This window comes from Notamacropus eugenii, chromosome 4 (genome assembly GCF_028372415.1).
Source record: "Notamacropus eugenii isolate mMacEug1 chromosome 4, mMacEug1.pri_v2, whole genome shotgun sequence".
Lineage (NCBI taxonomy): Eukaryota > Metazoa > Chordata > Mammalia > Diprotodontia > Macropodidae > Notamacropus > Notamacropus eugenii.
The window spans coordinates 318,782,738-318,810,460 of record NC_092875.1 but is presented as its reverse complement, the minus strand read 5'-3'; the positions used below and the strand labels follow the sequence as shown (position 1 = coordinate 318,810,460).

The 27,723-nt window shown below is 39.0% G+C and overlaps 1 pseudogene; it reads left to right on the top strand.

The window, feature by feature from the left end:
* Nucleotides 1–231: 231 nt before the first annotated feature.
* Nucleotides 232–27,723, top strand: LOC140501444 (general transcription factor IIH subunit 1 pseudogene; annotated as a pseudogene).

The following is a 27,723-nucleotide window of genomic DNA, read 5'->3' as shown; positions in this document are numbered from 1 at the left end:
TTTATGTTTAATCTGCATTTTCTTTCTCATCAATTACTTTCTTAAGTATAGATAATTAATAAAACATTAAAATAAGCCCTGATTTGTGGTATTTTCCAGTTTCCAAAGTGTAAATATTTTCACTGAAAATTTCACAACCAGCAGCTCCCTCCAGCTAGTATGAGCTGGCTCCAATATAGCTCTAGATGATATTATGCAATGATATGTGTAAAGGGCCCAGAGAGTCCCAGGGGATGCAAGTCAGAGGCAAAGGCTGTTCCCGTGGGAACGGTGCCGATGCATACCCTGGCAGAAGCTCTGTGTGACCCTGGAACCTGATGTTCTGTACAGTAAAGTTACAAGTGAGCCTGGGAACCCAGGAACTAGCTGCAGGAACAAGATAAGCTTCCTTCCTTACTGCAGGTGTAAGGTTGTGGAATAGTCATGAGATGGTGAAGTAATGGGATGAGCTCAGCATGTATGTGATTGGTGGATACAGCCTTTATAAACCCTAACCCTCAGCTGAATAAAGTTGTTGTTGCCTGGATCATTTTGTCTCTGGTCTCCTTCCTTCAGGGCCCACAGATTAGAGGCCCGTGGGTCAGGGGGATCCAGGGGGCTCGGGCCCTGACCCTGAGCAATTGGCGCCCCGAATAGGGACTGGAAGAGAAACTGAGATTCCCCTGCAAGGCGTGGGCTTGGAGTCGTACGAGAGTGATGCCACCTGCATGCCCCAGTCAGTGCCCTGGTGGTTCTGTGGAGCTTGGGAGAGACGTGCACTTGGCTGACCAGGACGAGGAGGAGAAAGTTACAGCCTGTGAGTAATCCTGCTTATAGATAAAATAGGTAGAGAGCTTAGTCCAGAAAGGTTATATCTAAAGCTACAGAAAAACTAACAGAGTGGAAAGAGGGAGACTATATACAGCAAAAACGAGCAGAGAAACACAATAACTTGGAGACTGAGCTTTCAAAGCTGAGAAAAAGATTAAAGCAGTTAGAGACGAAAGGACTATTTCAGTGAAAAAGGAAGGTACAGATCCTCCCGTGGGACATGAGGAATAAGCGGATCAAGGGGAACCTCTAGTGATGAGTGTGAGGAATCGCACTCAAATGTGAAAGTAAGTGCTACAGCACCCTCTTGTGGCCCTGAATCATGTATGCAACACATAGTGAGAGCACTGGGAAAACAAGGAGATTTTAAGACTATGGATGAATTGGGTCTTTTACACTATCCAGTATTGGAAACACCCGGGGAAACTGGGGCCCCTGCTTAGCGAAGTCATGGCCCTGTACCCGCTTATGAGATCAAAGAATTGAAAAAGGTTATAACTGAGTATGGATTGAAGTCACCCTATGTAAAACTTAGATTTAAAGACTTGGCTCACCACATTCTCACACCAAACTATTGGAGAATTGTATTTCAGGCACTAGTAGAGCCCGGTGACTATGTTATATTTCTGAGCTTGCTCACCGAAGAATGCAGAAAAACGACTATACAGCATGATCCCAATAATGCTCAAAATACCCAAAGATATTTCAACATGTTAGTTGGAGGGGGCGACTTTATTACAGATGCCTCACAGAGTGCGTACCCTATAGAAGCTGCCTGCATAGAAACTGCTTATGACAAAATCCCCCTAAAAGGGGATAGAAAACAATCCTTGACTGACATAAAGCAAAGAACTGATGAGCCTTTTACAGATTTCTGCACTAAGATGCAAAACACAGTTACCAAAATGATGGGCAAGGTGGAGGGCACAGTAGTGGTTATCAAAGACATATTGAGAAATGGGTGCAATGCAGATTGTAGAATGGCTATGACAGGATTGCCCAGACCTGCAGTGGAAGAGATGATGCAAAGGTGTGAAGATGTAGGTTCGGTAACGTTTGCAGCTCACGTGAAGGAACAGGTAAAGAGACAGTATAGAATTGAAGCTTCCAGCATGAGACAAGGACAGAAATGTTATAGCTGTGGAAAAACAGGTCATTTTAAAAAAGACTATAGGAGCAAGCCAGGAGTGAGGCCTAAAACACCATGCCCAAAGTGTAGAAGAAAGGGTCATTGGGCCTCAGAATGCCGAGGAGCCCTACCACAAAAACACTCTAGCCCAGGACCTGAAGGAGGGACAAACGTTCCAACCCAAAGCTATGACAGCATGGAGAGGCAATCCCAACAAGGAGACTCAATACCTCAGACAATGGTACCAAGTGGCCACAGTGGAAGGCAGAAAGACAACTACCTAAGTTGTACATAGACTTTTTGACAAATCCTTCCTCAGTTTTGGATATTTTAGTGTCTGTAGCTGTGGTCTGTCTTTCTGTATTTTGTGTGCGTGTGTTTGTGTGTTAATACCGCCAGTGCCCTTGCGCTGGTTAGAATGCAGTTATCTCCTTTCCTCCCCCTCTGTCTCTCTCTCTTTCTGATGGCTTCAGCATCAGGGAAGAGAATGGGAGAGAGAAAGAGAGGAACTCATCTTGTTTAGTTTTTATGACTGCTAAAGTCAGGTCAGGTCAGGTCAGAAACATGTACCAAGAAACAATGTATGTGCAGTTTAATAGGGGCTGCAAGCAAAGCCCACTAGAAAAGTTGTTGGTAAAAATTCTCTCTCTCTTTCTACCTTCTAAATCCTGGCCAGGTTGTGAAGGTGGGGAGACAGACCAGAAACTGGGGAAACTGTTCCCCTCAAATTACAGAGGTAAATTGCCTAGCGTTTTACTTACCTCATGTCTCACCAAAAAGAGAAAAGGTTTCTTTAATGGTTAAAGCCTAAAGGTGATTATGTTAAGTGTATGCTGTCGCTCCTCCTTGGATAGTTCAGATAGGTTGGCATTTGTTATGTCTTTGAACTCTGCAGTGGAATGGAGAGGACTAGGCGCCACTGGATCTTGTTCCAGAAGTCTCCCTCATTTCCACTGGCAGATTCACGAAGTTTTAGGGACTCAGGTAGGCAAGAAGTTTTAGGGACTGAGGTAGGCAATTAGTTTTAGGGACTGAGGTAGGCTATAAAGTGAAGTAAAGCAGCCTCCTCATGAATTGTTTGGTCATTACCCTCCCCCTCAGGAGGAGGGGATTCCCCTCCTGTGTGTCGGGAGGGGCCAGAGAAGTCCGTTGACCGGGAAATCAGTTAGCTTACAGGAGAGGTAAGCTTCCAGGCTACGGCGCCTGGCCTCCCTGTAGCTGGGGAGAAGGACCAAACAGCCTCACCGTTAGTCTGTGGGAAGCCTCGCTGTTAGTCAGTGGGAAGGGGCCATGTGTCAGCAGAAAGCCTTGCCATGTATCGGCAGGAAGGGGGAGCCCCGAGCACGCAGCAGGAAGAAGTCGCTGTTAGACAGCACAGAGGAGTCTCACTGTTGATCAGTGGGAAGAAGTCGCTGGTAGTATAGCAGACACCTTTAGTGGATTCTGTTAACTCCTCTTTCCGGATTAGTGGTAGGGTAGAGGGGAAGATAATAGAGAAGTTAAGCCGTCCTCCCTGGGAGTAGGGGGCGGACCAAGGTAGTACAAGATCACAAGCCAACCAGCCTCCACATTTGGTAAGCCGCCTTCTATGCATAATTTGTATATTGGAAATAATGGTGCCTGAAGTTCACTGTTTGGGTTACTATTGTGTTTCTAAATTGTAATAACACTGTCTTGTATTGTAAAAATGAAGTGTTCATGGTAATTTCGTTGACACTAAAAGATGTTGGAAAAATTGTGTGTAGCCAGTTACGTTGCTTGGAACTGTTAACAGTCCTGCTAACCTTATCTGCTAATGTTTTGTAATTGCCATTTGGAAAAACCAGGTATTTTCTCCTTTGCCTGTTGCAGAAGTTGTATCATTTTTGAAAGTTGTAAGGTTGTTACCTAAGTTTTTGCAGTTGCTGTTTTACTGCTAGACCTATGATTGTTACTTGATTACTGTGTATAGACCAACAAGTATGGAGCGAACACTTTACGTGGACTGTACGTTAGGGGTTGGCAAGCATGGGATCTGTGCCAATTCCCTTTATTTTGTAAGACTACTAAGGACCCTGGAAACCATCCTGTGAGCGAGGTCACCAGTACTGGGAAAGGAATTTGCATAAACTATGAATGTGACTTGCTCAAAAGTTGTTTTAGAGAGAAAGGAATTTCAATTGGCTTCTACAAATGGTAATATAAGAAGGATAATGTATGTGAGTCTTGATAACTCTTTACTGCTTATTGCAACTCCATGAGAATAGTAATAACTGTATCTGGCTCTAAGCTGTAATCAGTGAAACTTGCTGTGTAAGGTAAAAGGCATTTGGGACTATAGCTATTTTCAGTTTCAGTTTCAGTTTGGATTTGGGTATAGTTGTTTGCCTTAAATCAGTATCCGAGAGGAATGCCACAAGTTACTCAGTGGAAATGTGATCCTGCACTGTTTACAGGTGATATGTACCTGGAAAGGAAACACCGAGGTGACAATTCTAGACTCACTCTAGGATGGGATCCTCCTGGTCAGTTTCCCCTTTGTGTCCTTTTGATAAGGAATGTTTCTCATCTGACTATTCCTGAGTCTAACTATGAAATAGATACCGCATGATTTGGAGAATGTCACTGTTACCCAATTCAAACAGAGTCAAGGATGTTTTATCCTGTCTTATTTGGTATGCCACATGTCCCTGCTTTTCCTTCTATAGCAAATTTCTCTGACCATAGCAAGTGACCAGCAACATATGTGAGCCCTTTTGTACTGGGAACACTAATATTATTTTTATCGGAACACTAATATTAGTTTTATCTGAAATTGGTATGATCAAAAAGTTATGTATGATCAAAAAGTTATGTAAATTCCTTTCACCTTAAGATGTCCCCATTGTTTTAAAAGCAGTAGCATTTTTCTGTAATCAGTCTTGTACTGTTACCAACATGAAATTCCCCTGCGCATTCTCCATAGTAATTATGGCTTTGATTTGTTTGATGAATGTTACTTTCACTTTCACAAAGTTATTTTTTTGTCCAAGGAAACTATCACTCTGGATGGTTTCCACTCCCTTTTCTTAGTAAGTGTTTGGTGACTCTCAAATCAGGATAAAAATTGGCACTGTTTTAAAGGCAGCGGACATATTTCTGGAAGACGTGTTTCCACCCAAACCAACTGCCATTGTCAATCCGCAAGATAGGGCATTATGAAGCAGAAAAGATCTTGCTATTTTGATACGCAACAGTTGCAACTCATGTGTGAATGTATTCTCCACTTCATTTCTACAAGTTTTTCTTCCAGCATGGACATTATCTAGATGATGATACACAAGTCTGTGCAACATTGATGGACATCTCTTCAATTGTGCTGTTCGAGTTAGGGGCCTCTTTTGTTTATGGCTCTACGGCTCTGTTAGTGATTCTCTGCCTTGTGCACTATCCTGTCTGTGGTAGGAAGATTGCGGAAAGTGAAGCAGTCTGGATGGTGGGTTCAACAGCTTTGGATGCATAACAGGTTTGATTGACACTATGGAAGGCAGATGGGAAGGTGGGGTGTATGGGGTCGTCAAGGCCCTTCATATCCCCCTATCGTTGCTTCGGGTACTTTTCAGGGGGTTTAAGCATGTCGGGAAAGTGTGGGGATGTATGTTCAGAAGACAGCAGAATGATGTAACTACCATTTTTAACCCCTTCTGGTCAATTTTGGCCTTTGCTTGCTTCACCTTCTTGCCAGATTTGTCTCCTCCAGGTTTCGTGTCTTCCACTTTAAAGATGACTGTTCTGGCTATATATGACCTACTATCCATGACTTGTCACCCTCTGGACTGCTAAGACCTCTCCACTGTCAGGACCTTGTGTGCCAGGGACAGCTCTACGTCCACTCTCAGCAGGAAGCAAATTGCAGAAACCGAGACCTTCGTCCCTTATCACAGATTCAGGTTCATCTCTTTCTCAAAAACAAAAAGGGGGAAATGACGTGGGCCCTCAGTTTGGCCGTATATACTTGGGCCTGAAGAAGAAGACTGAAATCACTTTTTCCAGATACATTTCTCTCTAGCCCCTAAATACTATCTCAGGCAGTTTCTCCCTCAAGGACACAGTCTGCCCCAGCAGCAACCGTTATCTCTCTTCCTCCTGTAGTAGTCAGCTGAACCTATAGAATTCACTTGCCAGTTATGTATTACTGTTCACTGACCAGTCATGTGTATCCTAGACTCAGATGTATTTATATTGTCACTCAGATGTCAGATGTATTTGTATTGTTACTCAGATGTATGTATTGTTATTTTTATTTGATCAGGATCCCCACTTATTAGGCCACCACTCCTTCAAGACCAGACACACCACCATGAGGTATTAAGGAAGGGAATATGCTTTACCTGATGATATGTATTGTACTTTATCTCGATGTATCAATTCTCAATCAGACCTCTTTGCTATGATTATACAACAACCCACATATGCTATGTTCCCTGCTAAGGTAAATCATACTTGGTATCAAACTCAAGAGTATACACTCTCTGTAGAAAGAGATGGTGCAATGTCTGGCTGTTAGATGTGACAAAAACTATGTATTAGCTGTGTTGTGATTGCTTGTTTCTTTACATCTGCTATGGCCTTAGGACTGCTAATATGCACAATATGCAGGAGGGTTAGCAAGAATGTGGGCAGAGGATTCAAGCTCCGATATGCGAATGTGCAGAGCAGTATAACAGTAGTGATTGTGATGGGACAGATACCAGACATCACCTGTATAGAACTACGGACTTGGATCAAAACTGTGGCTCCCCTGGAATTGCTTGTATGGTACCTCAGAGCTGCAAAAACAAAAAGGGGGAGTTGTAAGGGGCTCAGAGGGTCCCAGGGGGTGCAAGTCAGAGGCAAAGGCTGTTCCTGTGGGAACGGTGCCGATGCACACCCTGGCAGAAGCTCTGTGTGACCCTGGAACCTGATGTTCTGTACAATAAAGTTACAAGTGAGCCTGGGAACCCAGGAACTAGACTGCAGGAACAAGATAAGCTTCCTTCCTTACTGCGGGTATAAGGATGTGGAATAGTCATGAGATGGTGAAGTAATGGGATGAGCTCAGCATGTATGTGATTGGTGGATACAGCCTTTATAAACCCTAACCCTCAGCTGAGTAAAGTTGTTGTTGCCTGGATCATTTTGTCTCTGGTCTCCTTCCTTCAGGGCCCACAGATTAGAGGCCCGTGGGTCAGGGGGATCCAGGGGGCTCGGGCCCTGACCCTGAGCAGATATGATGAATGATACAATTAGATTAATTTAGAACTAGTAGAATGACTGGAGCTAAACAAAAGCGATTTTTTGTTATAATGATGGTCTGAATGGTATTCTCTAGTTGAGTGCCCCACTATCTATCTATCCTTAGCCCTAGGTTTTTCAACATACAAAACTGATAAAAACCAATGACTTGGGGATATACATAAAATACTTACAAAAAGTGTGGATGACATAATGGGAGGGATAACTAACACACTGAGTTTATCAATTATATGATGCACAAGTAGATAGAAGTAATAGCTTCCATATTTGAAAACATGATTTGTAGTGAACTGTTATTTACTGCTACAGACACATTTCAGCAAAGAAATATATAAAGAAAAATAAGGTTTTAAATGAATCCAATATCCAACACATAGTTGGATCACCATGGCTTTTGGCATTTAAAAGAATATATGATACAATGTTAAGGTGGGATAAGGAACCTACTAACAATGAAGAAGGATGAGAGCTAGCAGTTGGTTAGTATGATATACTCCTGCTAATTCAAATACTGTGTTATTAGCAAATGAAATTCTAGAGCAAGTACCACTTTGTATCCTTATAAAGAAAGTATGACTAAGTCTGTATCTCAAAAAGATTAGAGAAAGAGAAGGACCTATAAGTACAAAAATATTTATAGCACCTGTTTCCATAGCTTCAAACTAGAAACTTTAGGGGTACCCATCTAATGGGAAATATTAAGTTCTCAAATTATGTCATATGAATGTAATGTAATATTTTGGGATTTAAGAGATGACAAAAAGGATAGCTTCAGAAGAAATTCAGAACACCTTTATGGCTTCTATGCTGCAGACTGAAGTGAGCAGAACTGAGAGGGAAATTTTTAAAAATGACTTCATAAAGAAAAACATCTTTGAAAGACTTTATAACTCTGATCAATGCAATGATAAACCATGAGTCCAGAGGACTAAATATGAAACACATTGTCTAACTTATGACAAAGAGATAAGGGATTTAAAGTGAAAAATGAGACCTACATTTTTAGATTTGGCCAATGTAGGAATTTGTTTTGTTGGGCTATGTATATTAGTTGTAAATTTTTTTCTTAATTGTTCAATGGGGGCAGGGAAAGGGAGACATAATAATAAACTGTTGAAAATCCAAAATTTTTTTAAAAGGTAAGATATATGCATGTGCATGAGTGTGTGTGTGTATATATGTGTGTTAGTTAACCAAGAGGACCTCTGAAATCCTAAGGATTCTTCTTATCTAAATTTGGTTTAGCCATATCATTAGGATACTACAATCTTAATCAAAAAATAATAGGTAGATGGGCAGTCACTGGCATATTTGTCATTTTTGTCATCTCCAGCATACAAAACACCATGTAACCATAATGCAGAAAGTAATGGGTCTGGTTCTTAATGAACTATCCAGAGTATATATCTACATTAGAGTTGTTTCTTTCAAAATTGTCATTTGAATAGGCTGTTATCATGATTCCAATAATGCTTCTATTGTTCCAAAAATTTTGGGACTTGAATTTCAGAGTCTAAACCTGACACATCCTTTTGCATATTCTCAGGAGCAAGAAATACACATCTTTTGAGAGTGAATTTGATTTTGAAAGCATCCCAAAGTGATTTAGAATCAGAGCTGGTGAATGAGGTAGGTGAACAAACTGGATAAAGTTACTCAAAGTGTAAAATGAAGTGTGACTGTAGAGGAATGAGAACAATTTTCTTGTGTTGTTCATAAATTGACTCCAAAAGGATTTCCAAAAGAAAAGTGTTTTGAGCCATCACAGTATTGCTCCCCTAAGTTTACAGGCTTTTACAGGGGCAATGTTAATTTATGTCCTAACTTCTAGTTTGTTTCACTGGTGGGTCTGGAGTCAGGAAGGCCTGAGTACAAATCTGGCCTCAGATATTCACTAACTATGTAACCCTGAGCAAATCACTTAATCTTGCTTTACCTAAATTTCATCAACTATAAAATAGGAGTAATAATAGCATCGACCTCACAGGGTTGTGATGAGGATCAAATAAAATAATATTTGTAAACAATTTAGCACAGTACCTGGCACATAGTAGGTATTATATAAATGTTAATTATTGTTGTTGCTGTCTTTATTGTTATATTAAAATTTTCATTATTTTGTAGTCATATACCATGTAGCCACAATGTAATCGTGGGGAAAGGCTGGCCAGATGAGCATTTAAAAATTTTATGAGCAAATTCATTCTGCTTGTATTCAATCTCAAGCTAGGATGGGCTATGAAGCACACACATTTGAAGAACAGATTGCTCTCTCCAAGAACTTAATAAAATATATGATGAAAGATGTTCAAATAATATAGACAATAAAGTTTTCTTTTGAAGAAGTTCCATCTTCCCTATGCTGTTACTATTAAAACTTGTGTATGAATGGACAAAAGCTGGGAGAGGGGGAGGGTGTTAAATTTTTATTTATTTTAAATTTCACAATTTTGTTTGAGAATTTTATTTAACACTTGCTATATCTTTTAGATCTTATAAACCCTGTGAAATAGATGCCCCAAATATTATTATTTTCATTTTACAGAAGAAACAACTGAGGGGAGTTAAATGACTTGCCCAAGGTCTCTTAGCAGAGGCATATCAGATGCAAGATCTGAACCTGGGTCTTCAGTGCTCAAGGTCTATATTTATAGTATAATAGTATTATTACACACAGTATTAATACTGGAATGAGTCTTAGAAAACCTCAAGTCAATCTGCTTCATTACACATATGAAGAAATTGAAGGTTAGTGAGGTTAAGCAACTTGCTCAGGGACATGTGACTAGTAATTGTTTGCAGGCAGTACTCAAACCAAGGTCTTCTTAACTCCAAGTTTAGAACTCTGTCCATTATATTACACTTCCTTAACTTAGTCCTCATAATACAATCAAAGGCAAAGAAACTTAATGCGGGATAGAATAATACTACTGTATTATTAGGAAGAGTTAGAGCAGCAGAAACCAGCAAAGTACCTCCTAATCTCTCCGCTCTCTCCTATGCAGCACCAGAATTGTAAGAGAAGCTGTCAAGGAGTTCGCTTGCTAAATGTCAATATCCTATCTCCTTAAACTGCACGAGTTGGAGAGCATCTCTGTTATTCACAGCATAGGGATGACGGCTTAAGTTTCAGTGATCTTCCTCTTGGTGGATACTAGGTGAACATTACTTCAGGGTTCACCTTTCCACATCTTCCTCCATTGTTCCAACAACTCCACTTTCTCAGTGTGCCCATAGCTAAGCTTTCCTAGTTAAGAAGCGCAAAGCTTTATGCCTGTAGCCTTTATACAAACAAGGGCTATTGCCCGGGGGTCGGGAGGTAGCTGGAGTTCAGGAGAGTGGAAAAAAAATAGGACCTTCATGTCTGTAAGCCTCTGCCTATAAAAGGCATGGACAATGAGTCTCCTACCACCATGGGGCCATTAATAATTAGTTGTTTGGGTGTTGTTCTTTGTTCTTGAAGAGAGCAAAATAACATGACTATTTCGGGGTCAAGGTACAGTATATCCAACTGTACTGATCAGACTGTGGCTGATCAGACCATTATGAGCACCATAGGTCTGGCACAAATAATCACATGAACACCTGGAGTAGAGATATCCCTAAACCTGCACATCTCGCATTTCTATTGACCTACTGCTGTTCTGCTTTGCTTATAGAACACAGCATCTGCTTTGATGTGGCCATGCCATGTTGGGTGGGTTTTTGCCAGTGTCTCCCATGTGTCACATAAATGATTCTCAAGTTCTTCAGAGAGATCTTGAGAGTGTCCTTAATACAAAAGCTAACATTTGCAGTGCTTTAAGGTTTGCAAGTCACTATGTATATGGTATCTTATTTGAGCCTTACAACCCTTTGAGGTAGGTGTTTTTATCCTCATTTTACTGAAGAGAAAACTGAGGTGGAAAGAAGGTACATAATTTGCCTAGGGCCAGATAGCTAGCTGGTAAAGGGTTGAGGCATAATTTGAACTCAAGTTTTTCTGACTCAAGTTTAGTGCTTTTTCATCAAACTGATATTAATTTACTTTTCACTTTATTATTTTTTCTCTTCCAACTTTACTTTTCCATCACATACATTAGTCACCTCTTATACCTGAACAACTAGAATCTAGCCTACAAAGTGGCAGTTGTTCAGAAACATCATTCCAGAACTTCAGGGCCACATCCATTCTGACCCTTCTTTGACAAATAATATGAATGGGTGAAGGATTAGAAGGTTTGTGAGGGGGACATCTGTAAGGACTTTATCATGGTGAGAGGAACAAGGGGTGACAGAAAAAGCTCTGTTAAGGAAATTGGATTGAATCACAGTGTGCTGGCTACTTGCCTCAATTTTTTTGAAGCTGATATGGATACTACTTCTTGAGATGCATAGTTTGAGGCCTTGGTTTCCATGTTGCCTTGAGACCTTGACTCTGTGGAATGTGGTAGAGGAAAGCTATAACTAGAACATTGGTTTCAATAAACAGATAAACAAAATGTTTATTAAGCATGTATTATGCACTTAGGACAGCTGGGTGGCTCAGTGGATAGAGTGCTGGGTCTGGAGTCAGGAAGATTCTACTTTCTTAGTTTAAATCTAACCTCTGACACTAACTAACTAGCTGTGTGACCCTGGGCAAGTTATTTAACACTGTTTATCTCAGTTTCCTCATCTACAAAAAAAAAGGAGAAGGAAACAGAGAACCACTCTAGTATATTTGATAAGAAAATCCCAAATGGTCATAAAGAGTCAGACACAACTGAAAAACAATTGAACAACAACAATAAAGTCTCTCTCTTCCTCAAGATGAGGAAGTGGGGGGAAGTTTTTTTGGATAGGGGACAGTTAGGTAGCACAATGGAGAGATTGCTGGCCCTGGAGTCGGGAGGACCTGAGGTCAAATCCAACCTCAGATACTTACTACCTCTGTTATACTCAGCAGGTCACGTAGCCTGTTTGCCTCAATTCCTCATCTATAAAATGAGCTGGAGAAGGAAATGGCAAACCACTCATGTATCTTTGCCAAGAAAACCGCAAAAAGGTTCATGGAGAGTTGATCGCACCTGAGATCACTGAACAATAACAGCTGTTATGCACTCACAAAGCTCTGAGCTCAACACTGGGGATAGAAATAGAAAAGGAAAGATAATCCCTGCACTCAAGATGCTGACATTCTAATGAGAGAAATAACACATATGGAAGGCTTCAGCTATAAGTAAGATGGAAAGGATTGAGTGGTAAAATAGATGCTAATGCTTCTTTAAAAGCATTTCCACTGATAAAATAATTGGTTTCTGATACTGAACCATTTGATAGTACCAAGAACTCTGGCAGTGAGCACTTTTTCCCCCTGGCCTGTCTGTATCTCCATAAGGGTTGCTTCATGGAATGATGACTGAGGCCATTGGGCTAGAAGTGATGCAATTTCCAAGGCTCTTAAGTTCAGAATCCTGGGCTGTGTTCATCAAAGTCTAAGGGAAGATGGTGGTCAAGGTGGTGGTCGTAGTGGTTCTACTTGTCTGGCATGTATTGCCTCCTGTTTCTTCCTCAGGGTGTCTTGCTGCTTCATCTAGGTTGGCTTGTCTGCCCTGAGGGTAGCAGCTAGTTGGGATTTGATGGGGTTTATTGGCTCCTTCTCCACAAGAATTGCTCTCTCAGATCATGATTGTGAGGGCCAGGCTGGTAGCAGGAACAGGGATTTGGAGTGCAGTGTTACTGTTTCTAGGGCTCTTTGCCCATCTGCCTGTTGGTGGCGGTTGGTCTGCACTTGTTGATGGATGGTGATGATAAAGATGTTATGACCATTCACCACAAAGATTTCAGTAACACTGGGATTCAAATAGATCTAGTTGTTGTGGGGTAGAGGGAGAGGTACATTGTTAATTTCAGCACTTGGGTTCAGGATCCGTGGTTGTCTCCTTCAGAAGACAGATGGCGGTCAAGATGGTGATGCTAGTTTGGCCTGCCTGGTACATGAGCCTCCTCTTTTTTTTAATTGAATGAATGTTTTAGAGTTTCAGCGTTTACACTATGTTCCTTTCCCCTATTTAATAGTGTTTTATTTTTTCCAGTTACATGTAAAGATAGTTTTCAGCATTCACTTTTATGAGATTTTGTGTTCCAAATTTTTTTATTGCACTTTGCTTTATCGTTCTTCACAGATACTGCTTTAAAAAAAAAAAACAAAACAATTCAAAGGTTTGTGGCAACCCTTCATTGAGCAAGTCTATCAGTGCCATTGTTCCCAACAGTATGTGCTCACATTGTGTCTCTATATCACATTTTGGTAAGTCTTGCAATATTTCAAACTTTTTAATTATTCTTATATTTGTTAGGGTGATCTGTGATCAGTGATCTTTGATGTTACTATTGTAATGTGGGGGGGGGCACCACTCACTGTGAAGAAGTTAAGGTGAATGATAAATGTTGTGTATGTTCTGACTGCTCCACTGACCAGCTGTCCTCCATTTCTCTCCATCTCCTTGGGCCTCCTTATTCCCTGAGGCATAACAATAACAAATTAATTAATAACAATTAATAACCCTGCAATGGCCTCTAAGTGTTCAAGTGAAAGGAAAAGTCAATCTATGTGGCAAACTTCATTGCTGTATTATTTTAAGAAATTGCCACAACCACTCCATCCTTCAGCAATCACACCCCTGATCAGTCAGCAACCATCAATTTGGAGAGCAAATCCCTCCACCATCAAAAAGATTATGATTCACTGAAGGCTCAAATGTTAGCTTTTTCCAATAATATCATATTTTTAAATTAATGTACATTTTTAAAGTTTTAATATGATTGCACACTTAGTATTCTACTGCATAGTATAAACAAAACTTTTATAACTTTTGGGAAACCAAAAAATTCTTGTGACTCACTTTATTGTGATATTTGCTTTACTGTGGTGGTCTGGAAAGGAACCCATAATATCTCAAAAGTATGCCTGTACTTGGGGTGTAACATCTACAAGAGCCACCAGATGGTGCTCCAAGTTCAAATTGCTCCAGTTGACTTTCACTGATTATGTGTGGACAGCAACCAGGTTCCATTCTTGAACAATCTGAATGGGATTTCACCATCACTCCTAGTATGTTCTGAAATTTCAATTTCTCCTTCTTCATCAAGCCTCATTGTTCTTACAGGAAGGATAGAATGATGCCCTCAACTGCCTTATAACAAGAGCTCTTTGAGTCAGAGTCTTAAGGAAACAGTTACCTTGTCTCACTGTGTAACACATGATAATTGTCCATCTCAAACCATGTAGGTTGCTGTGGTCCAGTGATTCACCTGGTTGCTCACTATGGATCCTGAGGTAAGATGTCATTTCAGTAGTTTATCCCAAGGCCTACTATCCCATGACCCATCTGGAGTACTTGTGTTCAGCTCAGCACATGGCCACATACCATCTGTAGCATCTCTGTCATTCCTCTTGTACATCATGATGACTCTTAAATGTCTCTCTATTGTGAAACTTTAGATACACCTTAGGCAATCCTTTTGTGATAATCCTCTGATAATACTAAGTCAATCCCATGCTTTCCCTCTCTCATTGTCATTAATATTCAGACAATGTAGGATTATACATCTGTTTAGCAAGAAGCTATCATAGAAACTGTTACATGTGGGCAGGGAATAAACTGATATATGTAGTGCAAACTGTAGTGAATTTTGCCAAAGGGTTATTAAATGAAGGTTGGCATCCCCAGAGCACCTACAACTCTCTTCTTCTTTAGGACATCTCGTGATAGCAAATCACCAATGACTGGTACATGAGTTTGGAAGAAATATTTTTGTGAAATGTTTCCTTAGGAGGAATTCCATCCTATCAAAAAACACAGCCAAGAGGACTGATTTATCATGAAGATATGCTGTCAGCCTTAGGTAATGTTGGCCATATGTTAGCAATACTAATCTTTCCTTTTAAATAATGCAGAAAGCACTGCAAGACAACTAAATATAGGTGTATATATGTGTACATACATACATGTATTTGTATGTATGTATATATACGTACCAAAAAGGCACAGTGGAGAGCACATCAGTGGTAGATCAGAAGATATGAATTCTTATGCCTGAAGGGCTACAAAAATGTGAAACCCTTTGACCCAGAAATTCCTCCTCTAGGACTGTGTCCCAAAGAGATCATAAAAATGGGAAAGGGTCCCACGTGTACAAAAATATTTATAGCAGCTCTCTTTGTGGTAGCCAAAAACTGGAAATCAAGGGAATGTCCATCAATTGGAGAATGGCTGAATAAATTGTGGTATATGAATGTAATGGAATACTATTGTGCTATAAAAAATGATGAACAGGAAGACTTCAGAGAGGCCTGGAAGGATTTTTATGAACTGATGCTGAGTGAAAGAAACTGAACCAGAAGAACTTTGTACCCAGCAACAACCACAGTGTGCGAAGAATTTTTCTGGTAGACTTAGTACTTCATTGCAATGCAAGGACTTAAAAAATTCCCAATGGACTTGAGGCAAAATGCCTTCCACATCCAGAGAAAGAACTATGGAATTGGATTGCAGAATGAAGCAGATCATTTTCTCTTGTGTTTTGTTTTGTTTTATGATTTCTCCCATTCATTTCAATTCTTCTATGCAACACGACTAAGGTGAAAATGTATTTAATAGGAATGCATGTGTAGAACCTAAATAAAACTGTATACCATATCAGGGAGGAAGTGGGGAGGTAGCAGGGAAGGAGGGGAAAGATCTAAGATATATGAAAGTAATTGTAGAACACTGAAAACAAATAAAATAAGAATAATAAAAAGATATCTTGGAGAAGAGAGTACACAGGGCATAATCGTAGGTGGACTCAAGAAGTCTGCTTGAATATTAATCTCATTCTTCCCTCCAACATACTGTAAAAACTCACTATTAGGGTCACTCCTTTAGGTTAGTCTCCAAGATTTAGGTTTGAGGGAAAAGGCAAGAATTCAAGGATACTTTTAAAGAAACACACACACACGCACACATACACACACACTGTAGAGGTAGATATCCACTTCTTAGCCATCATTATACTAATTTGTAGCAGTAGAATCTGTTGGTCAAATCCATTATATTCTTGTTCCATACATAGTTTGTTTGGCTACTCCCATTTACTGAGCACTTATCACAAACAATTATGATTTTTTTGCATGAATGACTTTTGTCTTGTTCTCAATAACCTCCTTACAGGTAGTGTAACAGTTAAAAAAAATTAAGGTAGACTGAACACAAAGTTCGTGGCATGATCAGTTTATTAGTAAAGTGAGAATTTACCAATAAATAGGATTTCAGCTTCCCCAACAAAGTTAGGACTTGGAATGAGAGGAACAGCTCTCTTATGGACAAGGAGGAGCACCCAGCACAGAATCCAGCATTATAGAAGGAAAAAAAGTATGATTGGTTACAAAATCTGTAGCATCACAGGCAGGAGGAACAATATGATTAGCTAGAAGTTGGGAATGCAGATCTAGCAACAACCCCTCCTTCTGTCTTATAAGAAATGTTCATTGTTTGAGTCCACCTGCAAGAACAGGTTAGCAATAGTAGACTACCTTAGATAACAGAACAGATCAGATACCCTGATGTCCACCTGAGGCAAGGATAGAACAGAACAGTTAATAGCAAGAAAATTGAACTATTAAAATTAAAGAGACAATTTAGATTTAGAGGAAAGCTGGATTTCCAAAATTAACTCTGAGACAAATGAAAGATGACTTTGGCAGTTACAAAAATGTCAGTCGTGATACAGAAAGGGATCAATAACAAAATAGAATCAGTTTGATTTTCCCAATTTTCAGTAGAGTACCAGTAGCTGAATCTCTGGGGCAAATGGTAAGGAAAATTTAGTAGCTTTTATCCCTTAATTCCAAATCGTTTTTGCTAGAAATCTTTAAGCAAAGACTAGATAGGCAATTGTCAGGGATGTTATAGAGGGCATTCCTGTATAGGTAGGGGTAGATGACCTCTGAGGTTCCTTCCAACATAGGGAACTCTATAATGTCATCCCAGTGCTTTTTCTGACTTGTCCTTAGATTAGTCACTTTCTGAGCCAACTGTTAAGAAGAGTAGAGAAGGACCATGAGAAAAGACCTGTATGCAACCCAAGGGAGAAATGATCCTATTTAGATGCAGAAGGGACCTTAGATCATCTAGTCCCCTCATTTTAAAAAGGCCTAGAGAAGGGAAGTGACTTGAACAAGGTCACACCAGTAGTAAGGTCAGAACCAGGTCTGGAAGTCAAGTTTCTCTGACTCAAAATCTGCTTTCTACTATGTAACTCCTGTGGCTATGGATGGGGAGGTTAGGAAATGAAGAGTCTAAATCCTGTAAGTGAAAAGAAAAATAAAACACAACTACCTGGTTATAGGTGAGCTATGAAAAGAAAATGAAGCTTTTAACATCTCCATGAAATACTTCAATCAACTTCTAGGAAAAAAAGAGAAAACATCTTTCCTCCAATTGTTGTTTAATAGTACATTTCCATTCATTACTGAGGGAAAAGTCAGTGAGAAGCCCTGCATAGCCTAAAGCACTTAAATTACCAAGCCTGGCTATATTTTCCCCTTGTTTATTTAGCAGTCATATAAATTAGCCTAGGAGACAGGCCTCAAGAGAGGGCAATTACTGACCAATGAAAGTCATGTACTTTTTGTTGGTTTAATAAGGAAAAAGATATATTGGCCATTAAGAATGGCCTCCAGAGGGCTTATTTACTGACCATTTATTTCATTTTGTATTTAAAAAATGAGGAACAGGAACCATCTAAAGAGATTCAAGACAAGGTCACTTTCTATCTGAAAAAGCAATTCTTAAAATTGTAAATGAGTAAAAGATAGCAGCTAGGTGGTGCAGTGGATAAAGCACTGGACCTGGATGCTGGAAGATCTGAGTTTAAATGTGGGCTCGGATACTTATTAACTTCATGACCTTGGGCAAGTCATTTAACCCTGTTTGCCTCAGTTTCTTCATCTTTAAAAAGAGCTGGAGAATGAAATGGCAAACCACTCTAATATCTTTGCCAAGAAACCCCAAATGGATCATAAAGAGTTGAATACAACTGAAATAACTAATAACAACAAAAGTGAAAAAAAAAAGAGATGGAAATAGAGTTCAATACATAGCATATAATCATATACTATATATATATATTAAAACAAAACTCAAGTAAGAAAATATTATCTTATGCCAGAACTCATGTCAAGTCTTTGCAGGGCTCTCAGCAGAAGGGAAGATTCCCTGCCAATCCTTAGACAACATGGACAAGGACACTGGATTTTATATCAGAAGATACTATAATCCTAAGTTTGTCACCTCCCAAATCATACGATTAGAAATGTAAAGTTAGAAGGAACCTAACAGACCACTAAATCTCACCCCCCTTATTTTGCAGATGAAGAAACTGATTCAGAAAAGTGAAAAGTAAATTGTCAAAGCCCATGCTGGGAGTAAACATCAAAGCTGAGATTCAAACTGCATCGTAAACACCAAATTCAGTGTTTTCCACTGCACACACTACTTCCAAAAGTAGGCCTCATGAATATGTATGAAAGAATCTCCTACAGTGTGGGTATCTTCTTTGTGAAGTTAAGAGACTATTCAGGACATCCCTGTTCCAAGCCCCTTTTGTTTCTCTTCCTTTTATTCCATTCTCAGAAGCCCAGCATGCTTAAGTGAATCTCTCAGGATAATTATACTTGCAACAAAAAAAATGAGTCTGTTGTTGCCCTGTGTAGAAAACACTGGACAAGCACTCATTTAAACAGGAAGGCTTATGCCTAAAGACAAATTACCAAGAAAGCCTTCCCATCTGGAGAAGAGAAGGCTTGGTCAATACCTGTTGTGAACAGCGTTGTTGATTGTGACAATGACAATCGTTGACATGAATACAAACATTTAACAAATACAAAGCAGAGTACTTTACATATATCATCTCATTTGAACTTCATAGCAATACCAGGAGGTGAAAAAATACAAGTATTTTTTATGCATTGTGCCCCCAAAAAAGCACTGAACTTGTCATCACCAGGGCTTAGCTCAATTTCCGCTCTGCCACACTTACTATCTGTATGAATTTAGATGTCACTTAATAATGTCTCTGGGTTTCATTCTCCTCATCTGTAGAATGAGAGGGTTGGATTTGTTGACCCATTAGCTCTTTTTCAGCTGCAATCCCAGAATACTAGTGTTACAGATGGGAAAAAATGAGGATCTGAGAAATTGTTTTGTTTGTCCTTCATTTTCAAAGAGGAACAGTAGCATCACTGGGTGATATCTTGAGTTGGATTTAGGTGAGGCAGAGTTGCACAAAATTGTCAGCCTCTCTTTCTCTTCCAAAGTCATTGAAGTCCAGAGGTAAGACAAAAATCAAAATTACTGGTAATAGCCCAAGATGTAGTGAATGACTAGATTCACTGTAGTATTTTCACTGTCTGACTTAGCTCTAAGCAGTCCCTAGGGCCAGTTTTAGGCACTTTTGTGGCTATTGCAACAAATTGTTTTTACCCACCCACTCCTCCAGGAGAAGTCTTCACAAGCTTGGGGTAGTCATACCCCTAAATCACTGCAGGGTATGAAGCCTGTTGGTTACACTCAACCTGGTTTAACCACCAGCACAGTCTTACCAGGATATGGTTGCTGTGCATGCTCCAACTTTTTGGAGCTACAAATAAGCAGCCTCAGAAAGAGCTCAGCAAATCCTTACACAAAAGCTTCTAGTCCTTCCTGAACACCCCATTCATCCCTCCTCACTTCTATACCTTTCCCATACCCTATTGATCCTCTTTTCAGATGCTCAGTGCCATCCTAGTCATTCATTTAATAGGTATTTAATAGGCACCCACTATGTGCAAAGCACTTGAAAGGAACTGAGGCCTGAAAAAGCAAAAGCAAAACACCTTTCCCTATCTTCTATAAAAAACTGTTCTTAAGATCTAACATCAGCCATTTAAATTTCAATATGAATAAATTCAATTCCATTGTTGCTTCTCCCAGAAAGTGTTCATATTATTTCTGCTCATGTAATATACTATGAATGCAGTTGTTCCTCTGTTAAAAAAGAATCTGAAACATCAGGTATCAGGTTCAGAGAAGAATATAGGAGTAGGGGAGATAGAAGACCTTCCCAGAATTCTAGAAATAACATGATGTAAAAAAGACCCTATGAATGAGATCAGCCCATTATAAGGTGCCATAACCAGAGTCATATTCTATTTACTTATGGAAAGTAGGAACAGAAACAAAATGAAAAAAACATGGAGTGGCTGGAGGATGAGAAACAGAGTCCTTGTGTGGGAAAACAGCTGAGTATCCAGGATAATTTCATTAGAATTTTCATTCAAGGCCATGAAAAACCAGGAGACAATTTAGAAAATAACAATGCTAACTTAAGGCACTATATAGTAGAAGCTATGTATAAAAGTTAAAAGAATTGACATTATTTATCTGGGAAAAGAGGTAACTAAATAATGGTCTCCAACATTATGAAACTATAAAAATGGTGACCAGGTATCTGTCTTCTTAAAGAAAAGGCTTCTATGGCAAGACAAGACAGTCTGTTTCTATAAGAAACAATATTATGTACTGAAAAAAAAAATTAATGGGTAAAAACAGAATGAATTTTCATTCTTATCAAGCAGAAAAGACTTAGTTTTGGTTTTGGGGTGTTTTCTGAATGGAGGGGAATTCTAGGTGACTTCTCAAAGTCCATCACCATAACCTTGATTAGAATATGAATCTTTATCTGTATCCTACTACCCTCCAATTTTCTTCTACTACATCAAACCAATGTGTGATCCTCATTTGCTCACTAATACAAGGAAGTTTCACTATCACAATATTAAGCACTACTTCATACAAGAAAGATGTCTTGTGTCCTACTCAAAGGAGTTTCATTTAGGACACAATCACCATCATCATGATGGCTCATGTTTGCATAGTGCTTCATGGTTATACATGCTTTCACAAACATTATGTGATCTGATCTTGATGACCACCTGACATAGATAATGCCAGTAACATTATCCTCATTTTACACATTTTTAAAATAACTTGTTAAAACAAAAAAAAAAATAAAACAGGTTGGGTAGAGGGAGGATGGTAAGTGAGGAAATGCTAATGCAAACTAGAATTAAAGGTCTGTTAGAGGCTGGAGATATTCAGAGACAGATATTGAAATGCTGTGAGCTGAGGAGCTGGAGTCCAAAAGGGAAAAATGAAAGAAGTAGGTGGTTGTCCTCCCCATCCTCTTGCCCGAGGTTTGTTTTAGGGTCAGCTCAGGAAGAGAGAAGGGTATAGATGTAGGTGACAATCAACAAAGCTGGCTACGACTTTGACAATTAAACTCATATATCTCAAGAAGAGGATTACTAACTTAGGAGTCAAAGTTAAAGAACATTATTCAACGACCTAAACTTCATCTTTGATTCCTCCTTCCCCAAGGAGATCCTCTGATAACTTTCTGGGAGAAAGAGAGAGAGAGAGAGAGAGAGAGAGAGAGAGAGAGAGAGAGAGAGAGAGAGAGAGAGAGAGAGAGAGAGAGAGAGAGAGAGAGACACAAAGACAGAGACAGAGACAGAGAGAGACAGACAGAGAGAGACAGAGAGAGAGACAGAGAGAGAGAGAGACAGAGAGAGAGAGACAGAGACAGAGAGAGACAGAGACAGAGAGAGAGACAGAGACAGAGAGAGAGACAGAGAGAGACAGAGACAGACAGAGAGAGAGAGAGAGAGAGAGAGAGAGAGAGAGAGAGAGAGAGAGAGAGAGAGAGAGAGAGAGAGAGAGAGAGAACTCTGCTGATGGAAAGAGGCTCTGTTTCACCACTTTAGTTGATGATTAATTGTTAATTATTTACTCTGTTAAGCCATCTCTGACATCTCAGCAAAACCTCTCCTTTGGTGTTTTAGCACCAGTGAACTAGATATTCTATGTATTTAAAGGATTCATCAGTCTGGGGGAAAATAAGTCCCACCCAACTTCTAGTCAAACTGTTTTTCCTTCTCTCTGCCCCCTGATGGAATATATTAGTTGTGTTCTGTTCTAGTTGTCTTGGTAAGAGCAAAGTTTTCTACTTTCTTATTGAGTGAATAAGTGGTGGCAATGGAAAGAGAATGATAATTTTTTTTTAATTTGTGTAATTAAAATTCTTGACATGGGCTTCTGGAATGTGATAGATACATACACATATATATGTACATATATATGTACAAAATTATATGTATAAATATGTATTGTATATGTATGTATGCATTTGTACTACACACTAAATATATATTACATGAGGTATGACTTATCAAAATATATAATATATAGTCACATGTTATATATCATATGTAATACACACTAATATACTATAAATGTATACTAATATTATTTTACAGTATCAAGCACCTGTGATTTCAATGGGGTAGAAACCCCCTCTGTCAATAAAAATACAATACGTACCATAAATATATAACTCAGTAGAAAAGTCTTAGAAAATTGTCTGAGACTCATAAAGGATAAATGACTTGTACAGGATCACACAGAGATTAAGAGTTAAAGGCAGGACTTAAATCTAGGTCTTCCTCATTCTACATACTATAGTCTATCCACTATATCAAGCTTTCTTGTGATGATAGTGATGATAATAACTCACACTGATAAAGCACATGCTACAGAATCCTTTCCTCAAGAGTAACTGTGAAATATTTAAATATTTAGATGTTAAATATTTAAATAAATGTAAATAAAATTTAAATTTTAAAAATTTAAATTTTTCACAAGAGAAAACTGAGTCAGAAAATTTAAGAATTTGCCCAAGATTACATAGCTAGTGAGTGCTGAATACTGAAGCCCAACCTGCTTCCTCGTCTAGTGCTCTTCCATTATGTCATGTTGCCTCTTTAAACACTTTTGTTACACATAATTTCATATATAAGGTAATCCCATAGCATGAATAGATATCAAGAATGGGATGATGGTGGCCCTCCTGGATAATTCCTAAACTATAATAACCACTCTGATGGGATTTTGAGCCCAAAAGAAATGTACAGTGCCAATTCAAATAATGTGAACACTTCACAGGATTCATGATTCACACTAATAAGAACATAGCTGTATGAGCAAAAAGAAAGAGTGTTGTACTGGCATATCATTAAGATTTTTTTTGTTTTTTTTAATGTTTAAAAATATTTTATTATGCAATTCAGAATCCTTTCAAGTTAGACTATTAGATAAACTCATTTGTCTTGGATCTCTTCTAAAATAATGCTTAAATCTAAAATGCCATCTAAGCTTTATCTTCTCTTTATTGAAGATTTTAAATTGTTTTCTCTATTGCAAGTCCCATCTTATTAACCGAGAATCCCAGTGTGAGAAGAATGATACAAGTACTCTATCAACAATATACAATTTCTAGATCATATGTAATATTCATGAGTGGATTATTTTCTTTTCAGGAGTAGTATCAATGTCTTTTTTCATGTGGTATACATTAGCAGAACTTTTGAGTTGTTGGTCTTGCATATCTCATGATATGATCTTTCTCTGTTTTCTAGGGTGGCAATAAACTGTACTCACAGATGAAACTGTGTTAGTATAATGATGGCTATCTCGCACCTTCCAGCCACCATGGCCACTTCATCAGAAGTTGTACTGATTGTAAAGAAGGTACGCCAGAAGAAGCAGAATGGGGCCTGTACCTCATGGCAGAAAGGAGAGTTTGGGCACCTGAAGGCAAAGACAGATTTATAGCCATATGTGTCTGCAAACATTAAATGCCAGAAAATCAGTCCAGAAGGAAAAGCTGAAATTCAGCTGGAGACATGCTGGAGACACCACCAACTCCCACTTTTCCAATGAAAGCGCAGCAGTGAAGGATTGAGATGCTGTGAAAGACCTTCAGCAGTTGCTGCCAAAATTCAAGAGGAAAACCAATAAAAAAGTGGGAGAGAAAAACAGAACGCTTTAAGAGGATCCTGTTTTGTCTCAGTTTTATGAAGACCTGGTTGTGAGTCAGGTATGCAGTGCTGAGGAACTTTGGGCCAATCATTTAAGTAGGATATTCCTACGGTACCCAGTCACAAGCTCGCTGCATTTCTGCAGCATTTCTGGCTCATGACTGCTCCCAGATGACTGCAAAAATTAAGATATCTGAGTCCATATTTAGGATCTACCCAGCAGTAAAAATGAAATATGCAAAAAACCTTCCATTTAAGATGACAGAAGAATTCTGGACATGATTTTTTTCAATCCCATTATTTTCATAGGGATTGGCTCAGTACAAGGTCAAAAGATCTCTTTGCAGAATGTTCCAAAATGGATGAAAAAGATTTAAAAACAATGGTATCACTGGGAGCGAAAAAACCACTACTAGATTTGACATCACTGGAAGATAAATCATTAGATGAGAACTATGGGGTTTATCCCCTGTGTCATCTACTTCTAACTCTTGAAAATCCATAAAGGAGAGTAGCAATGCCACAATCACCAAGAAATTTAACTATTGTAATGCTATGGTCTTGACAGTGGGTCTCAGGAGACATGAAGCACAAAATGATCACAATAGCAAAAACAGCAGCAGTGATGGGAACTCTTGGAATTCAGACTTCTTTCAGCCACCAGTGAAAAGGGTGAAGTACAGGAATACATTGAATATGAAGACTTCAGGGGTGGTGTGGTGGAGGAATAATAGCCCAAAAGCAATTGCACTAAGCCTGAAGAAATCAGATAAGCATTATCATGGCCCAATTTCAATTCAGTCCCTTCAATACACAACAAGTCAAGTTAAGCAAGAGATGGAAACTAATACACCCAAACTAACTTAGGTTCTTTCAAGTGCTGCATGTAGTACCGTCACATCCTTATCACCTGGAGGAGCAGTTATGCAGGCAGGACTACAGCAAATGATAAGCCAGATAGTGCCAAACTACATTTAGTCAAAACTCATTCATTTATGTGTGGCCATGGGGGAGCTGCTGAGGAGTTTATTTTCCTGTTTTCTAGTTAATACACCATTCCTAGAAGAAAAGGTAGTAAAGATGAAGAGTAATTTGGAATGATTCCAAGCTACTAAGCTCTGCCTGTTCCAAGAAAAAATTCAGAGGCAGAATTTAAGCACAAATTTGGTAAATCACATAGAAGAGATGCTGCATATGGCCTACAATAAAATGCACACCTGGCAGTCCTGACCCCTGATGAAGAAGACATGAAGGAGCCTTGGATGTTGGAGGCTTTGGTCCCTGGCATGTTCTCTGCAGCAGTCATGGGAACGTACCCTGAGCAGTTTTTGCATCATCCAGAAGATGTTGCAGGGACATCTGTAGGCACTGACTTGGGAGCTGACACTATTGAATTTGCACACTCTGGAGTAAAAGGAGCTGTTGTTAAACTTGAAAACTGGGAGATAAACTAAGGCAGTACTAAACCCAGCTGAATACACACACACACACACACACACCATATTGATTTGCATTAAGAGCTGCTTTCAGAAATAAAATATCTTAAAAAAGGGTGAAGTGGAAAATCTGAAATATTTTTTGTCTAACTTTTTTTTAAGTACATAGTACAGGATAGAAATTAACTGTCAGGTTTTATCTTTTTCTCCACTGAAACCTCGTGTTTTACAGGATTCTATTTGTACTTTACTGAAATAAAGTTGGAAAAGGAGTTTTTTAAAGCAGAAAGAAGCTATTGCTCTAACCAACAGGGGACAGTTGTGGTCAAAGGCATCTTGGGCTCTGTGTTTCCTATAGAAATGAGAAGCAGTAGAATTGCACTGAGAACTTATTTTTGATTTGGGGTCCTGAAATGACACAAGGGAAACAGTTTTGCAGAAAATCTTGAATTTTTTATGGAATTTTTTTCCCAAGAGACAATGGAACTACATATTTTTGAGTGCAGAAATGCACTGCTGTGATTTTTTTGAAGATGGAATGTGCTTTGAAGAAACTCTTTTTTTTTAGAGTTTAGAGATGTTACAACTGAAGAGAATTAGAAGAATCATTTACTTATTTATACTCTTTAAGAGAAATAAAAAGAGCTTCTCAAGTCTATTTCTCTCCATTCTCTACCTGACAAACTATTTTTCACAAATTGATAATCATTGCACAGAGTAGAAAGTGTGTGAATACAAAACAAAGTTAGATATGGTACTATATCTGGAATCTGCCATGTTTTGTTCCTAATTGGATCACCTCACTGTTTATCCATGACTTACTGTCATATATTAAAAATTATACAAAAAAGTAAATCCATTTTATACATACTTTTTAAAAAAAGTCACTTAAGTCAGTCCAGGTGATCAATTAACCTCAATTCAAAGAAGGCTGATAGTAAAGAATGTTTTTGTTGTTGTGTTTGTCCTTCATTTTCAAAGAAAACCATGACATCAGGGAAATAATGCGTGACTTACAGTTGACTTTGATTTGAGTGAGGAAGGGCTGTGCAAGGTCACCAGCCTCACTTTCTCCTTCAGAGCCATCTGGGTCCAGTGGCCAGATATTCATCAGGATGACTGGAGATGGCCCAGGATGAAGTGGGAGACTTTGGCCCTTTTAGGCTAAGGCCTTTTCAGGTTCTCACTTTGAATGAGATAATGCTCATTCAGGGAACAGGTCTCTTTAAGAAGTGAGTCAAGGGATGGCCCCTTTACTTAGAAATAAGAAAAAAAAATTAAGCTGGGAGGGGAACACCCTCAGGCTTGTGGTTTCAAAGAGAGACAGTTACCCAATGGTAACTTCATTCTAAGCCAGCAGGGCCCAAAATACAGTCATTAAGTGAAGCTTTGGCAGGGACCTGTTGTGGTTCAATCTAGTTTCAGAGTGAAATGTGTTTAAGGTTTTGCGAAAGGAGAAAGAAAGAGAGAAAAGAAGAAGGAAAAAAAAAAGAAAGAAATTTAGCCAGTAAACCTAAAGTTAACTGGGAAGCTTCCAGCCACCAAAATTTGCCTTCCTTTGGAGAAGAAATGGAAAGGAAGAGGGAGAGAGAGAGGACTAGCTGAGTTACTCAACTGTCTGGGAACCCATTCAGGCAGTTCAGTCTATTCACACATTGTGTTTGTCCTTCGTTTTTGAAGTGAAGAATGTTACCTCCTGACAGAGAAATGATGGACCCAGACATGTTTTTGGACAGAGACAATGTAGGAATTTATTCTGTTTGACTGCATATTTGTTATAAGCATTTTGTTTTTATTTTTAACAAAGAGGTTGAGGGAAGAGTAAATAAATAATTGAAAAAGTAAAAACCGGTTTCTGAGATGGTAGGAAAAAAAAAGACACATGGAGCTGGAGAAGAGGAGAATCTGGGAAGGAATGGAAACTTAGAGGAAGTGAGGCAGGATTCCAGAAGCAAGGTTGTTTTGAGCCTAACTGCAAAATGGATGTTGGAACAGATGCTGCACTGCTGGAGCCATTTTTGTCACTACCTCTCTCTGCTCTTCAACAACACCTCCCTCCCCCCCAGTTACAAAGTCTGGATGGTAATTCTTTTTCTCCTTGAGCTTTTTCATGTGATCCTGAAACTATTTACTGTCTGCTTACTATACTTTATGTTTTCTTTTTTTAATAAACA